This window comes from Saccoglossus kowalevskii, chromosome 8 (assembly GCF_978046115.1).
Source record: "Saccoglossus kowalevskii chromosome 8, keSacKowa6.1, whole genome shotgun sequence".
NCBI classification, from domain to species: Eukaryota; Metazoa; Hemichordata; class Enteropneusta; family Harrimaniidae; genus Saccoglossus; species Saccoglossus kowalevskii.
Window position 1 is genome coordinate 33262058 of NC_140648.1, and position 17935 is coordinate 33279992.

Sequence of the window (17935 nt, forward strand, 5' to 3'; positions counted from 1 at the left end):
CATGATCAACACGGTTAATCAAACGATGGCGGTGATGATGGGACATACACTTAATTGAAATTTATCTTAATTGAATATAGATGTTTGTGATTGTGTGACGTAAATAGAATCTCTATCAATGAATACATGTAGCAATGGCTCTATGACGTCATATAATTATGTACTAATAGCAATACTTATCAAACAGTAATTGCTGTAGTTATCTAAGTCTATGTTTGACTTCACGTAACAAGATGACATATGTCAGAATAGATGTCACTCAGAAAGTCATTGAAAACGTATTTCCGATATAACAAAAGATATTGGATGGTCCTCGCAATTCAGAATTATCTGTCAATAACTTGCCGAATGACGCCAGTTTCTTTAAAAAAATGACAATAAATTATTTAAATACTAAATACCCAGCTCATACATACACCAATCTCAAACTAACTGTTTGATTTCCAGTTGAAATTATAATTGGTAATGGCTAATATGACAACACATCAACACGTGATACGTGACGTCATCACTATACGGTGGTTCATTGCAGTAAGCACAATTTTCAAAGTAAGTTTCACTGATTTACGAAAGTTTCTGATTCCGGACTACGACTAGATTTTCTCGTTCACGGTTTTCACGTTCACTAACAAATATATCCAGACGAATAGCACAAGGGCGATGAACCATACTACTTTTAAGTCGACATGTTTAGAATGAATTCGTTATTTGCGGCATTTTTTAAATATCAACAATCGCTAATTCTATTGGAGACACTGTATATATCCTACACAACCATGTTAAACATACGTGTGAACACACTGGCAGTCCATCTATAGAGAGACTGTGATGAGAGGTAAAACGTTTGTTTTTTTCAAGGAAGTACTAACCCCCAAAAATATATGCTACTGACACCGACTATTTACGATAACGCTGCTCGAGATGGACGAAGCTACATTGGTTTAGCGTATAGTACAAATTATTTGCGCTACTTTCCATTTGCCTTATTAATATTATAGTTTATGTTCACCGCACGGGGATATATCTTCGCTTATACATCAGCACTCAAAACCACCGTTCTCTCGAATCACACCTTGTATTCACATTTGCCATTGCCTTTGATGGTGCTTTCAAATTAACGAGACCAAGAAGGCAGAAGAAGGAAGAAATATACTTTTATTAACTTAATTAAGAAACTACAGAATATGACTGATATCTTCTAGTAGAAAGAGCCAGGCACAGGTGAGATAGAGAACAACATTCAGCTTGCGAATACCATCTACATATCTACGCATGCGCATTCTTTACATTTGAAAGACAGTGAAGCGAATCTTTTTTTTTTAAACTTAATATCTTGTTCTAATCCCAAATTTTGATAGTTGTATATATAGTAATTATTAAAATTTATACATATTAACTCTTGATTTAAATATTGTAGATACATGTTAAATTTGTGGGGTGGCTTGCTAAATTATTGAAGGAAGTTTACGGGCCATTCGAAATTAACGAGTATAGCACTCTTCCAAGCAGGTGTATGTTAATTAAGATAATAAAAGTAATACGATTCAAATTCAGCCGTCACATTGAAAACGTACACCTTTTAACAGTGTGGACATGCGCAGTACGCAAATTCATATAATTCGAAATAGTATTACTGTAACTTCAAGGTGCTTGGAAGAAATGTTCGATCCGGAATCTTTAGAATATATTCATTTGTTATTAATCTTTGTCAAAGGCAGCGACAAAAACAAAAGCAGGATAACTGTGTACGTAACCGTGATTTGCAAGACGGTAGGAATTATCTGTAAATAAAAAAAAAGGAAAATACTCAGGGTAAAAGATATATATATATATATATATATATATATATATATATATATATATATATATATATATATAATTCAAACCGAAGGAACGTACTACCAACTGTTTTTATCATCTGAAAAACAATGAGTGGAATGAAAAATCTAGGCAAAAACTAGCAAATAAATAGGATAACAACAATAACATTCTCACAAACGGAGCAACGTCACGATCCCCCAAACGTTGCTAGGACCAATCACAAACAGGAAAAGACAATGATTTTTCGGATTAACACCTCTGTTTTCCCCAAGCTAACCAAATTTCCCCCAAGCTAACGAAAAATTTCTTTGTCTTCTACTGACTTCCTGTTCTGGTCCGTTTGTGAGAATGTCATAGTTATTTCATGCCATGTGAAATGCTGAAACTTCTTCTGTTGTGTTCTGTCGGTTCTTCTGTTTATTACACAAATATGACCGTAATTTATTCACAATCGACTCCATATTGAATGTTGCATGCTGGGAAGCAGTACATTGTCGCCATTCTGAAACGTCCTTACCTGTGTAAACTTGTGCATGATTTATGGTTGTTTATATACATAACCCACCGCACTCCATTTGCACTGAGCAGCTGCGTATTTACCAGGCGCCACGCAGTATGTGAATATGTTGCATTTACATGAGAACTTGGTCTTGGCAGCGGGCTTGCATACTTGACCGACGGAACAAGAAAGCTGTTGAATATACAATAATAAAATGGCGATATTTGTTAATAATGGATGACAGGGTTTGATGTATTTCTCTTCGAAAAATCTGCCCAGTGTAATTCAAACAGTCACTATACTAGCCTATAATCAGTGGGCAGGTTGTTTAGCGCTTTGTGTACTCACAAACCGTAATTAAATATACCTTATATTAGAGACTGATCGGCAACATGTTACAAGAGATCGACAACACGATAATGCAGATCGGCAACATGATACAAAAGATCGAAAACACGATAACGCAGATGAGCAACATGATATGACAGATAAATCAAAACTATCACGAAATGAATTCTAGTGTGACCGACGTTCAAATAAACTAAATAGAAATTGATGATGAATATTTGCAAAACATCATGGTGTGGCATCTCAACGTGCATTATTGGAATTGGAAACTGTTGTATTAAAAAAAATATGTGATTTTTGACTCCACAAGGAAATAATTTTGTGTTTGGCTGTGAATCGTAGGATGACTAATGTGACATCATAGGGGATGTATTTTAAATAGTGAAAGGCGGTGATCGTCGCACCGCGTCGAGTTTGATATGGGTCCCATGGCGACGTAAACAACGGGTGTAATATACATCATTTGTTTACTCAAACTTTTGAATACGCGATGACCACTATGACTAGCCTGAGGACTTGGTAAAGAGTGGAAACAGTTATACTCTTGCTTTCGCACTTTTAAACACGTCCCACATCTTAGAAATATAAACCTTCGTGTCGCCCTTTATTCGAAATCGTAATGCGATAACTACGAAACGGTTTACTGATACACTAGCTGACGCCAAATACTATATACATATTTGAAAAAATGGACGACGAGATCTCGTTGAATGCGAGGGAGCCACTTGTTTGTGCATTTCAAACAGTGTGATATCTGTTTCACATCATCATTGCGAATGTCTTGGTTACATAGCTTAGTGGAACGGTAGACGCGAGATAAAAATGAAAAAAAATCGTGAGGGGCAAACACTAATCGCGCATTTATCTCCCTGGGTTTTGCGTCTGTGTACTAGTATATCAGATTTGGAGCGTATAGAGGAAGGGCTCTTAGTGACCAAATGACAATGCATTACCAGATTGGAAACTCGATTAAATGAGGTATTATACAATGTGCTTAAAATACTGTGATTCGACATTTTAAGTATATTTGAATAAATACGTTCCTGAATCTGCCATCTTTCCCTGAATATAATAGTAGATAACAATGAAGCTTCCTTACATTTTGTGCATAAAATTCGTATTCTCAGGCCAGTAAATTATAGGCAATAGCTTCGACTGAAAAGCTTTTGGACGGTTTCGCTTTCAGATGAGTTTTCTTTATTCTTTTTACTAATAACAGGTGTGCCCAACTCCGACAAACCTAAATGTTGGTGTACGCCCTCGCGTTTGCAAAATGTAATGCGACATACTAGTATGACGTACTAGCCTCGTAGCTAGGCGTTATTATAAGGGGGTGGCGCACAGCAGCCTAGCGCAGTAAAGTGGTGATATATATATATATATATATATATATATATATATATATATATATATATATATATATATATATATATATATATATATATATATATATATATATATATATATATATATATATATATATATATATATATATATATATATATATATATATATATATATATATAGTGGAACGCAGAATAGATTACATATTTGGATATTATACAGCTTAGAAACGCCTAAATCGTTCTAAAATATATTTAAAACAACTTACGATAGAGGAATAATCCTTGATTGACGTGTCGACTGCGCTGATTGGTGAATACGCTCTCCTCCACATTGTTTCGAAATCGCCATCGTCTATATCGGCCCTGTCAAATAATTCGTCGTCGGCCCTTTTGTCATCCTCGAGTCGAAATGGATAGGCGACCCCGGCGTCCAAAAGAAGAAATGCACTAAGAGTGAAGAGTGCCACCGCTAGTGTTGTCGTAGTCATGTTGTTAGTGTTCTGAAAACGAAGGTTTCAAACAGGATTAGTGATCAAGACGCTAAATGTAGTAATGCAGCTGCTAAAGATCGAATTTATACTTCGTAAATTATCTACACAGCTGCTGATTGGAAACGGAATTATAAGTAATCAAATGAAAACGTCATTATGACATTTTTTTTTTAAAATACGTACATAAAAATAAAAAGTAAATATGACGTTTATAATTACAATTTTTCAAACGTAATTTTTAAATGTCAAAAACAACATTACAGAAATGTTTTTAAATTACGTCGTTATAACATTATCATACATCATGAAACACGCGGTTCTTTTGATCGTAGAATGAAATATAACTCAATATTCTACTATTCATTATTTATTATCATTACATAAGCTTAAACTCATCTACGGCCCGGGTGTGTTTCGAGATTGTTCTGACAACTGTTTATGACAACCGTGCGGGTAGTTATTGAAATTGGCATTTTCTGGTTAGCGCTCGGTGAGAATCGGTTTTCAAACAGAAACCACGCCATCACGGAGGTTAAAAATTGAGCAGCGCAAACTAGCGTACCTCATTTTGAGCGATATCTTATATTATAACTTTTTTATTCACCCGATTACGTTGGAATATTCTGAAACAAATTACACGACATACGTACACATTTCAAGTAGGTGATAGATTCGTCTTTCGATTAATAAATTTCGAAACAAAAAATATCCTCCCGTAATATATGACCAATAGAAGATGATAAAATAACAGATTTTCAATTAGGTTTTTAAATGGTGTATTCGTAAACGAGTTTCAACAAGGTATACATTTGACAGGACGTTTTACTATGCGACTCAATCCACGAAAGTGGTAATACGATATCGTTATTCGTCGATTTTCAAACACGAATATGTCTACGTAACATTCGGTTACACAATTCGTGACCAAAACTGCAAATCACCAATTATATCCAGCATATAACTACATACATAAGCAATATAACCAGTACAGTAAAGAATGTCCTCAGGGACAATATAGGCATATTTGATACGTCGTAATTTGGAGATTGTTGTTTGCGCTCGAATGATGACGTGACAAACCAAGCGACGGGACATCGTTGCCTTGATGTTTGTCATAGTTGACTGTCTCCGTATTCGCTAATGTTATTTATTCAATAAAACAGGGACAAATGTTTGCCATTTTACACTGCGATTCATCCGCGTTTTTGGACTTAGAGTAACCATTACCCGACTTCCGGTATACATGCAAATTCAGTAAGTACATTATACTCATTCACGACAGGACCCAGCGGGCCAATAACACCCTCATATCCCGTGTCGGTCGGCGCACGTGCAGACGTAAGAATACTATCGCTTTGTAACAGTGATATTCGGGTTCTGCTCAAGTTATATCTTCCTACGAAAAAAGCTCGATATAATGCAAACTATAGACACGTATTCCATAATCCACGGTTCTCCATGTCAGACTGGGCGGATGGGAAGATAATGAAAAAAAAAACGTTTAAGTAATTCCTCAATTTGTGCGTCCCTTGTAGTATTGAAAAAACGCTGGAGGTCATAAATATAACCAATTTTAACTTGGTTGCTAAATGGAAGGTCGCGTCCATGACACGAATCCTGTGGCGCTGTTTAACGCGCGCGTTATTCGGGAAAAGAAAATGAAACTCGTGTAGTTAAATGCGCCTTTTACAAACGCTATCTCATATTCTTTATTATGAAATAAATTAAAACTGTGATGATGGGTTATTTTAATGTTATAATCAACATAAATAATGTTTCAGTTGTTGTACGTGACCTTTGACCACTGTCATGTCAATGGACGATCTCCGATCACCGGAAATTGGATTGGCAAACGGTCGTCTAACACTCCTACTCTTATGAACTTAGCTCTAATGTTTGATGTAACTGAAAGTATAATAGTTGTCTGGAACACAGTATGGTAAAACGGAACTGCGTGTTATTGTTAGCGTGTTTTCGCTCATTAATAATGACCAGTGTGGAAGTTGCATTTTTTGTACAATGAGGAGCACAGTGACTGACTACTGGATGTGTTTCATGTCAGACACCGTCAAGTTGTCAGTGATATAAAGATAAGGAATGTCCACTGCACGATAATGTACGTTTTAAAACTCTTATAAAAAGATATAAAAATGTGTATTTAATATTGATTGAACGACTACCATGTCTATGTCGAGCTTATATCAAGAACACTTAAATGATGATATCTTGGGCAATCCTTAGACCGATCGTGAACCCACCTTCTTCCCGACCAGGCCACATGTATGAGTCGCTGGCGGAGCAATGTGTAAATGTACGTAATTAATGTAAATGCTAACTATTAGTTCTAGGTTAGGTTTGATGATGGTTGTCCGACCATATATTGACATGAACGACGTGTTAGCAATATATCCCACCCGGTTACAACTGTTGTACCTTATGGATGGGCGGGAAGGGGTCTAAACGATGATGATGACGAACTTGAAATAACAAGATAAATCAATGTGGAGTGTGTCTCGTACATATTTCTGGTGTACGTCAAGCCTTTGTGTAGAACCGAATTCAGTCAGTGCCCAAATATTGCTTACTAGTAGTTGCTACGACGACGACGAAATCAGGAATATCACATAATTCTAAATCCGGGAGACCGTTTTAAATAGGTTTGAAAGCGCGTCATTCAATTTTCTAGTTGAAATAGTTAATTTGTCGAATTAACAAGATGAGCAGATGGGAAGGGTGCATATTTCAAGTGGCAGTCGATATTCTTGGAATTCATCAATTATCCGATTATTGTCGTGATATATCTCATCCTTTGTAACCATGGAAACGTGTACACCGCTGTTGCGTGTCAACAGAGCGCTGTGTATATATTAACACATACACACCTAAGTATGAGAAAACCATGGACAGAATTAGACAAATAGTCTAGTCAGTTGGTAACAATAATGTTCTTGTAGAAGCTATCAGCGCGCGTGCATATTCAACAGTTGTATTTCTTAACAAGATTTTATAGTGCGACTTTTAATTTGAGTTTTTTATTGATTCGAATTCGAACGGTAGAAACAAACTGGAAATAGTTATACTCTGCTCGGTGGGAGGTTGTATTACATGTGTGTAGAAGATGTATTTCCATTAAAGAAAAGCAATAACAGCGACGTGTGGTACACACGATAAGTACGCGCGGTGCATATTCTAATATTACGAGATTTTTTCTCTAGATACAGTATGTATGATCGGCAAAACGGTTTTCCACAACAGATTGACACGGTACACGTTACTGATGATACACCACAACATAAATTATTGGAAGGAAACCATCACTTTATAAAGAAAACTACGGTAAAATAACATGCTTTGGATTGTTGATCTGTTTCACCGTCTCTGTAATCCGTTCATTCCTTCATTGCACGTGGATTGGTATTCCTTGTGAACCAATTCAGCCCACTTAGCGTCGCTGCGAAAAAAAACCTTCGCCAAACTGCAACGCAGCTATTAGTATTTTTCTATGATCAGCTGGATGAAATACAACCAATGGCGGGCGTGGGACAGCTGGGCTTTCTCAGTCAAAGAAACACATTTCAACTTCTATTGATGATTGTAATTTTAGTTCCTTGTTAAATGGCATGGACATTAGTAATTCGTTTTGGTAATTGGAATTCATTATCACGTTTTGCTACATGTTCTCGAACTATTCTAAAAGGGCTTTAGTCGCGACGCGACGTGTTCGACACGAAACGACGTACACACAACGCACGTAAAATACATTCTTCAGTTACTTTATTTACAAGTAATTCGAATACACGCTGCACCGTGACGCAGATTGTGGCGCTTTCAAAACAAGTTGAAATGTTCGCTAGGGAAGAAATCCTCGCATTCGGTGAAGTGGTTCGGTTAAATTTGAAATATATGTATAGTATCAACCCCTTATTTCATTTATATTAAACGGTGATATCTAAATATCGTTACTATAGCTTCAATCCGACCAAACCCTACAGCTATTGAAGGCATCTTTGCAGTGAAGTATGAGTAAGATGCGATAGTGTAGAATACGCCAAGATACGTTATACTATATTCTATGGCTTTTCATAAGTAATTAATTGGCTATGCTATAAATCCATATTCGTAATACTATGTTGTTATTGTGATTCCGAAATAATGCACGGATTTGAAACGTAATAAACTCTTCTCCGGGTGGTACTTGACAAATGTCATATAGACAACAATCGAATTTGAAACCGCGATTGTAACAGCTCATCCAATTATGTTTACCGTGCCCATGTCACGCTTACTTAAACTAACAATGTCTTCTATGGTCACTATGATATCTCCCTACTACAGGACATATCTGATACGGAGTCACATTAAAACTAGTATATCTATGCTTGTGAAATATTACTAAGCGATCACGTGGATGATATGCTAAGTGTGCATGTTATTAAGTAATATACATAGCACTCCGGTGAGGCAAATTAATCACTTCAATGAGGTTGTCTGTGATACGTATCAGTTAATGTACCTATAATGGAAACATCTATATTATGACATCACCCGATAGCTATGCGCGCGTCTAGTTGTGTCAGATCTTGTCTTTCAAATAGATGACATCTCCGGATACGTTACAGCAGTGGACAGATAATCACATGTTGTCCTTGGCAACACACATAAGACACTACATCTATTCGTTCAGTTTGCAGCCATAATTCAAGCAGAATTGTATTTAATTCTATGTGAAGGTTGAGTTTAATATAATCTTTAATCTATGGCTACTAAAGTAGCGAAGCTAGTTTTAATCGATCCACTATTGCATCGAGTGTATTTTGCGTCATTGATTGCCAATTGACGATGACTAATCTGTTACTTAGATGGACAAGTCCTTATACAGCTACACACTGCGAGTTTTACGAAACGCACCATTAGACATCAATCCCAACCAGCCCTTTCTTTAACACCCTGTGGTTTCATCCCTGTACCGTCCCCTATAATCACCAATAAATAACCGTGGACTCTCATCAACCAGCTGATTCAAATATATAGTGGTTAAACAGTCATCTGTTTGTGACTTCATGTTTTTATCTCAGAGTAACAAATGCCCTGGTTCAAATAAAAGGTCGACGAAAACGAGGACGCTAATTCGGTGGCAGGAGGCAAGATAGAAAAATAGATTGTTAACTGCAGTCGCGATTTGTATCTGCAAAGTCGTTTTAAATAAAATGAGTAAATACGTATTTTAATGTGTGTCCAGAATTCCACATTTCTGCCCCAAGAAACTAAGTCGCGTGTATGTTTATGTAAATGCAGCGTCGACTATTGGTATTGGTAATGGGAGCAGGGTAGGTTTTGCGAGTGACTCAAGTACGGATCCAATTTAAGGTATCTGCGAAACGAACATTGAGCTTTTGATTTCAACTCAATATTTAATCATCACATTTTTGCGCCACAGAATTAAAAACTAGAATAGCGCATTCAGCTATTGATTACCAGTCACATCGCTTTGAAAAAAAATAAATAAAAAACAATTTATAATCTTTTGAAATATTTAAAACGAGAATATCACACATTATTAATGCATTATAAAAAATTGAAATATTTAAAAAAAAATTGATAGCGAGAAATGATGTCACTATAGGAACAATTCTTCGTAATAATTGTGTTTTAAATGCGGTTTCAACATTATAACAAATGTGGTCATTGAACGTAACAGGTTATGTTTCTTTGATTTTCTTATGAGAATTGTTCTTTATCCGTGAAGACAATTCGATACACAGACAGAACATATTAAATAAAACTTCCGCTACTTAATATATCGATAAAGACAAGTTGCGGTGATGACGTAAATCGACCCTTTTAAAAAACATCAATTGAATTTAATAGGGCGGCATGCTATAATTGAAGATGATCGCCCTTGATGACAGCGATGACATCACTCTCACTGTAAACAACTATATAATTACGACTGGTCACTGGGCAGTTTGTGGGGTTGCGAGGAAAGAAGGTTTTATAACAAATAAACATTGTAAAAGTTCAAAAATGAAATAAAGAAAACGATGTGAGGTTTTAAGATCACTATTGGAACGCGAGACCTATATATTGGAATGGGAGTTGAGTAATTTCATTACCGTTGCGAAACTAGACAATAATCGCTAATAAAGTATTGCAAGTGTATCTTACATCGACATTATAAAAATGGTTTTATTCATCAAGTAATAATAACTCGGACGTCATACTACATATTGACATTGAGACGTAAAAGCAAGTAGCACGGCAAACCGTAAGTTGTCGACATGCACGTTCGTCAAGTTGTTACCTTTTTTTACGAACGTTTAGCACCATTGCAATGCGTCAGCAATTGAATTTGCATGGTACGGGAAATATAATTTTGTTGATAAAATTACGCCCATGGGCCACACAAAGTTGCAAAGCGAGTTGCCCATATAAGTCAATCCACATAGACTGGCCCACCGTACTGTCGATGGGAACATATACGTATCGTCTTCCCAAAATGTATTTGCGGCTGAAGGAAGATAAGATTATCCACTCAAATATTGAAACACCGAGATGACATGAAATGTCAGCCACAACGAAAATAACACGGCAGATAATATTATATTAAATATTGACACAAAACCGCCCACGTTGTAGTGTTTTATCAACGAATTGTCCGCAATTCTGAATACTATCCATTTCTCTGCGTAAGTACTTGAGTTTTTGAATCGTTCAAAATTGAGAAAATTTTCATTAACCCTGCCATACTATTACATCACTCTGATTCAACGATAAATAACGAGTTACCACATTCACAAAAGTTATTTTAACCTCAGACCATTAGTGGTATGAGTTTTAACCACCATTTGAACAAGTGAAAGGAAATTTGAATAGAAATAACTTAAGCAATATCGCAAATATAATTGAATGCAGAGAAAACACTCACGATGATGAATAAATAACATTTTAATCAACTATACCGTAAAATAAACATGTGTTGCACGTATGGAAAGACGAGATTATAAATAAAATAACTTGTATCGTCGATATAACCACCTATTTTATTGCAGCTCACATATTTAGGTCGCCTATTCACTTCCGTATAATAACACGTGCCGGTGGTTTTGGAAAAACTTGTGCTACTGAATGATATAAAATGTCCATGCGGGAATGTTTCTAGTTGCAAAAATAAGTCCCTGATCGACCATAAATGTAATGACATGTTCCACACTAAAAATTGCAGCTGACTCGTACGATGGCTCAATAAAATATAGATAGGGGTCAAGTGTGCCATGGTGTCTTTCAAGAGAGTCGGCGGGAATTAGTGATTATTTGCAAGCTGTATGCAGAGTTATTTGGCTACTGCGTTGATTTCAGTTAGCAGAGACAGAAAAAAGACAAGCACAACATGGGATTTAGATCCAGCTAGCCAGTGTGCGGATGAATCTGTGAGTACAGCGTACACTGGCTTAGCGGATTAATTCATGAGTCCCGGGTATACTGGCTCATTGTCACGTTTTGATTATCAGGATCTATATTAACTAAGAACCGTTGAGGCATGCAATGTTGATGAATCATAGCGACAGGTGCACACACCGGCCCAGAGAGACCACTTCACACGCCAACAGAGTTTATTATAAGTAATGCCAAGAACGTGATGATTTAGTTTACAATACATTAACACACGCGATTCGAGGTATGTATTCCCGCATTCATCGACTGTTCAAGCTACAAGTCACAGATTATCTCAACAAAAGTGTTTTTCATTCATTCATTCATTCATTCATTCATTTATTCATTCATTCATTCATTCATTCATTCATTCATTCATTCATTCATTCATTCATTCATTCATTAACACATATATCTGAATAATTAGCACGTTTTGCATGATTCCAATCGTTAACTCTAATTTCAGAGATAACACACTATCTTATGATATGATTTTCCAATTACTTTGCCTATAATATGATATTTGAATTTCTGCAATGCTTACTATTGGGCATACAAATATGCAATATCGATATCGTCAAGATACATATTAGATAAATAGAAGTATCGCGTTACTTGTAATCGAGATTTAGTCATCAATTTTAAGCGGCGGGAGATCCCTTCTGGCCCAGGCCAGCTTTGTTGATAAGAACGATAGCTTTAATTGTTAATATTGTACATTATGTTTACATCGTTTAGTTTTACACGCCGATCGACAGCCTACCCTGTGTGCGCATCTTCCTCCAGTGAGGTAATACCCATATTTGGATATGCGTCTAGCGATAACGTGATGGTCAGTAAGGATGCGCAGCGACAAAATAGTACAAATTGTGTTTGGTGGGTGGGCTTGGGTTCTCGTGCATACGTATGGCTTATGTGAAAAAGACATAGTGTTATATACATGGTCTACTAAATTTCCTTTAGTGAGAGACGGATTGATCAACAAACATAGCCTACTTCAAATTCGACTTAATCAACATTCTTATGAATGCAGATATTAGCATAATTATTGATCTTATCGGTTCATTTTGTTATATGCTTTAGCACGAAGAAATATGAAACGGAAATAATCAGTTATTTCAGTTTTGTATGTTTTCTGTGATCTTCTGTAAATTTCATACTGTCAATGTATTTTGTCTTTATAATAAATCCTTCAGAGAATAACATTGTGAATATAGAAATGAGAAGAAAACTTATAATAATTGTTATAATAACTATTACAGACAATAAGTTGAAAAAGCCACCATTTTTTATTACATGTATCAATACCGCCAGATAAGGTGGCTTCCGGCGCTAAATAAAAATATAACATTTTATTAAAAGTAAAGATACGGAACGCTAAAATACTCAAAATAGTAATGGACGTATAAAAAGCAGAAATAAAAGAACAATATTTATGTACTATACTGATAAGCCAATACGAAGGTCAACGGTAATCAGCGACACGCTAACTTCCTTTAATAAATATCGCAGTTTTTACATTTTTTCTCATAAACCGGCGTATGTGACAAATCAAGTGCTATTTGGCTTTGTTTTAATCTCACTAGACTGATTTTCCCGATATCAAACCGCTCTTCTACGTGAAGTAAGCACATTAATGGCAAGGTTAGTAGTCCGTGCCTTCTTAATCGATATTTACTTAAATGAAGCGAACCATCAACACGTATATGTCTGGAATTACCACAACTCCACATGCCATAACGTGTGCCAATACAACTATGTAAACCATACTTGTCTGTTAAAACAAATATTAACAGCAGTTTTAATGCAATTTGCCATTGCTTTCTCGCTACATGACTATGGGGTGTTTTCGATTTGTATTAATTCGCCTAAAGCTTCGCGAATTAATGGACGTAACATAATTCAGTGAAAGGATGAACTAATTAAGCAATAACATTAGATGGGACCTACAGTGGAACCGCAGTAAACGTATTTTTGAAGATTTGCCATGTTATAACATAACTACCATAAACACTAAACACATTGAAGAACTATGAAGACGTAAGCCTATGTATTAATATGGTGTCACATTTGTGCCTGGTTATCGTTCTATATCATTTTATTTTGTAAATTGTCAAACATCAAAACCAAGTCTAAACGCTCATAATTTGCGGATACAAATAGGCAGAGGAAAAAATCAGAAATTTTACATTGAATATGCAACCTAATCGAATGTGGGAAAAGTATAAAACAGGGAGACGAGATTGTAATAAAGAATTAGCAATAAGAAAGGTGTGGAAGACTAATAATGAAAACATGCAACAAACACAGCATGGTATTGCCCAAATTTGGTAACTACTATTTTAAATAATTTCGATTCCATTTCTATTTAAATTTGTTTTTTCACTGTAAAATGTAAGAAAAAAACATTTTCTGAAATTCTATTCTATTCTATTCTATTCTATTCTATTCTATTCTATTCTATTCTATTCTATTCTATTCTATTCTATTCTATTCTATTCTATTCTATTCTATTCTATTCTATTCTTCAAATGTCGAGGTATGTAAATGTAGGAACGGTACAATTATCTAACTTTATACGGAAACTCTTATTCGACCTTTTGTATAAACGTGATTCCTCTAGGCTTTACTCGTCTGTGGAAACTCGGACTATTAAAACAAGATAATGCAGACACGTGCCAGTTCTCAAACCACATGCAGTTAAAAACTATTGCAAATAACTCTGACTTTATACCCTTTGAGACGATTCCGTGTGCCTCTGCCCCCTGGTAATCAGTAAAAATGGATGACATTTCTAGATGCATGTACAAAATATGACGACTTACAAGCAATATTAAGTAGCTGCAAGTCGTCGCGGCACGATGTATTAACATGACGCTTGTCCCCATGGCACATTATATAAATATACTAACGATTCCAAAATAGTGTTTTAAGATTTCGGGTTGATTATAAATGGCATTTGCGTTTAACAATAACGTAGGTCGAATACTGTAGAGTATTTTACTACGTTTTATCGATATGGTATTCTCAAGAATTATAACAGATCGACACAAAGTTACATTCAGTACTGTGGACAGTCTTCTGCTGGCTCACGGTAACGTCATAACATATGCAACAATTAGTTGAGTGTAACTTATCAAAAGGAAGGTTTCAAAATAATCTTTTTGAGAGGCAATTGCTTATTTCAGTAAAACCACACATTGAAGGATTCGTCGATTTAGCGAGGATAGCATTTTTTATTTCGTTCACGTTTAATTAGTCACGGTGACAGGGGATAACACTCGTTCAAACAGTATTTTTAATTAATACATTATCATTAGCGTGGTAAACATGTATATATCTTCATAAAACTGGAATACAGTTTGTTTGTAGAAGAGATTACTAATTTATGAAACATCCTGCGAGTATATAGGCAAGTAATTATTGTTCAAATATTCCGTAGTTGTTTTGAAGATAACGAGATTTATTGACGTGTCTTAATATATTATGCATGTATGCTTCCCTGCCTTGATTCAATCAAAATATTTGGCTTCTTTCGGGCTATATACTTTCAATTTTTCATTTAGGAACGATCCCCCTACTATTTTCTGTTGTACGAGTTTTCGTTCACAATCGGACATTTACATATTTACATAGTATAGTGCACCATTCGAGGTATTCACTACGGTGTCGCCATGTGATTTACTCATTCATTCTCTCTGAGTCTGCGCACATCGTTCAGCGTGAGTCTCTATACTCGTATCACATCTGGTTTATAATTAAGGTTTTAATGCGAAGCGTAGCCGTGGAACAAAGGGTGAATGATTAACCTATTGAATGTCATTTCCTTCAAATCATAACTAAACAACATTTTCCGACTCAGCGCCAAGACGATCAAGCCCATTTTCTCGAATGCTAGCAAAAAAGACATTTTTTTATTATGAAGTAGTTTTGCTGTAAATTCGACACATACTGATTCAGAACATATTGAACTCGTTCGTTGAATTAAAAGTTAAAAGATGTTTACATATGCTGTTAATGGAAGAGCGCCTATTTGTGTATGTCTAATGGACAATCTAGTTCGATTGTACGTTCTGTAATTTGCCGTCATTACCCCCAAACCATTGCCTACTTTGTCGTATATCAGGGGCATTATCAATCAGCGGGTCGGCACTACAAGTCTAACTATCAGGTAATTCAGAAAATTCAGTTGAAAGCCTTTACCGTTTTTTTTTTTCAGCAAATAGGTTTGTATTCATGATATCCATGATTAGAAAGTTGGCGATACTAACTTTGAGAAACCATTTTTTTTTCATTTCCGCTTGCTATCAATTTATCAGCATGATACCATCTTTTCAAAATTAGTCACGTCACTAAGCAGTGAAATATTTCTCGCGGTTGGTATGAATCCCGCGTCATTTACATTAATTGCCGTAGTTAATAGAAACAAAAGAAAACTGCGCATGTTATGCATAATATTAAGTAATTTATTGGCTATCCGACCATGGTAACCGAGCTGGTGGGTGAAAAGGAATACAATTCGATGTCGTTACATACAACTGATAGTATCTGGCGAACTTCTATATACTGGTGATTGGCGGTAAATATGGCTTCCCAGGAGAAGAATATCATAAATGGTGTTTCCCAATATTAAAAAAGAAGGGTAGTCTCATCTATATGGGTTCTTGTCCTTGTATTAGCTCAATACGCAATTATGCCAGGAACTTGTTTAAATTATAATTATCGTCTTTGTACAGCTTTTTCTCTGACATAAAACCTCGCGTTGGCGTATTCCCACATTCGTTCTCCTGTCGTTTTACCAATGCTAGTTCCAAACAAGCTTATAATTTGTCTATTCGCGTTACCGCACTGGTTTTATTCGAGAACCACCGTTTTACACAGAGCTAAAATCAAGTTAATCCTATTTTTTACGATAACAGATAGTAGTACATGGAACAGTGTATGTATTACAAAATAGTATTACACGTAATGTTACGTTTGTAGGCATACGACACATTTTTATAATGTAAACTATTCCCCGAAATGTGTCTGTGGAAGCTATTCGACGTTTACATCAATGACATTGTCTCGCCACCGATGGTTCAACAAACACGAACGTCTCATATGTAGTAGTTACCGTATTATATGTTTATCTTGAAAAAATGGACAGTTTTATCAAATAGTCAATAATAGGATTACCATCTTTACACCGCCCAGTGAGGCATATACGTAAACTAGACAAGTTATCACGTAGCGTTAAGTTTGCTATATATCTTAGAACACCTAACGGCATGGAATATTAAACACACATGCATACCGTGGACGAAACTACCGAGTTTAGATTCTACTGAGACTGAGTGGCAACACGTTCGTACCGTGACGATTATCGATGTTCTGGTCGATCAATGAAAGTGGCTGTTGATAGGTAACGTTTTCAAGCATTATATTTCCCAGTGTGTGGATACTCGTTCGCAATGCATCAACACGATACATCCACCAAGAGGTTAACAAAATTAAACTTAAGTTTGCTTAAAAACAGGAAGAAAATGCGTTCTTGTTCTTACCTGTCTTTCTTCGAATGCACTGTTGATACACTACAGCTACAGTAAAACCCGTATACCAAAGAAGAAACCCGCGATATCTGAACACTTCTCGTTGGCGGAGAGCTGTATGTGATGTGTTACCTGTGTCGTGATCGCGATGTGGACAAGTGATAAGCAGTTATTCTGGAATTAATACAAGACGAGAGTAACCGTAAAGGTAGAAATGATTGGAGTTACTTAGGACTCCCTAGGGGAACATCAAATATCTTTATGAAGTCAGCCAATCAGAGGTCGATACAGTATCTTGAAGAATACTCGATTATTTCCTTCATTGGATAGATCATATTGAAATCATGCCGCGAGATGACGACACCTTCCGCCCACTGTAATTGTGGGCGTGGCTGGACGCCAGCGTCACTCGTACAACAATACCATAATTAGTCTTGTATTTATTGTGTTTTGCTCAATTTAACGGTT

The 17935-nt window shown here is 36.0% G+C and overlaps 1 long non-coding RNA gene across 1 annotated transcript; it reads right to left on the minus strand.

Annotated features, from left to right (window-relative positions):
• Positions 1-1577: 1577 nt before the first annotated feature.
• Positions 1578-17675, minus strand: LOC102802390 (uncharacterized). Its single transcript, XR_438407.3, has 4 exons — positions 17480-17675; positions 4281-4514; positions 2339-2512; positions 1578-1781 (listed from the first exon to the last, which is right to left on the minus strand). It is a non-coding gene; the product is annotated as an uncharacterized LOC102802390 (long non-coding RNA).
• Positions 17676-17935: the final 260 nt, after the last annotated feature.